Consider the following 751-nt stretch of genomic DNA (forward strand, 5'->3'; position numbering starts at 1 on the left):
CGCCACACTGGAAAGTAAAAGTGAGCGGCGCGGGGCGCGGCGGCACATTTCTCCCACTTTCGCTGCCGTGATTCATTCCTCGTTCGGCGTCAAGGTCGCTTCCCGCGAGTCCCGCGCCACGCGCTCCTCCCGTCCCGAGCACGCTGAGCGCTCGCCGCAGCAGCCGCCGCCGAGCGCCGCCGTGACGTAGGCTGCTGCCACCAGCGCTGTGTCAAACACGTTTCCATTACGATTTGAAAGTACATGCACCCACTGTGAGAGGTGCTTCAAGCGTGCGCTCAATGTTGTCATGTAAATTGTATTTTTGTGCATTACAACATAGTTTTCTGTGCCATAACATGTGCTCGGTGATAAGATTATGAGTGGAGGAGATGGGAGAGAGATACTGAAACTAGGCTAATTTGACGGAGTACCTCCATCTTGTAAAACTAGGTACACATGATGGCTACCTACTTCAACATACTAAACCCTGTACATAGGTACTCATTTGAATAGAAGACTGAATGGAAAACTTACAATACATCAATTGATGTAACACAAACATGTTTCATCCTATTCTACGCAGTTTTCACACAAACACGTTATTATTCGGAAGTGCGCACCGTACGTACATAACTACATACATACATAGGTAGCTATATCACTAGCTATTACGAGTTTACGACTTCTTACTACTCCAAGCTTCCATACAAACAAATAATAATATGTATACAACATAAGTATATAGCTATGTACATATATTGTACATACT

This window comes from Helicoverpa armigera, chromosome 3 (assembly GCF_030705265.1).
Source record: "Helicoverpa armigera isolate CAAS_96S chromosome 3, ASM3070526v1, whole genome shotgun sequence".
Taxonomy (NCBI): domain Eukaryota; kingdom Metazoa; phylum Arthropoda; class Insecta; order Lepidoptera; family Noctuidae; genus Helicoverpa; species Helicoverpa armigera.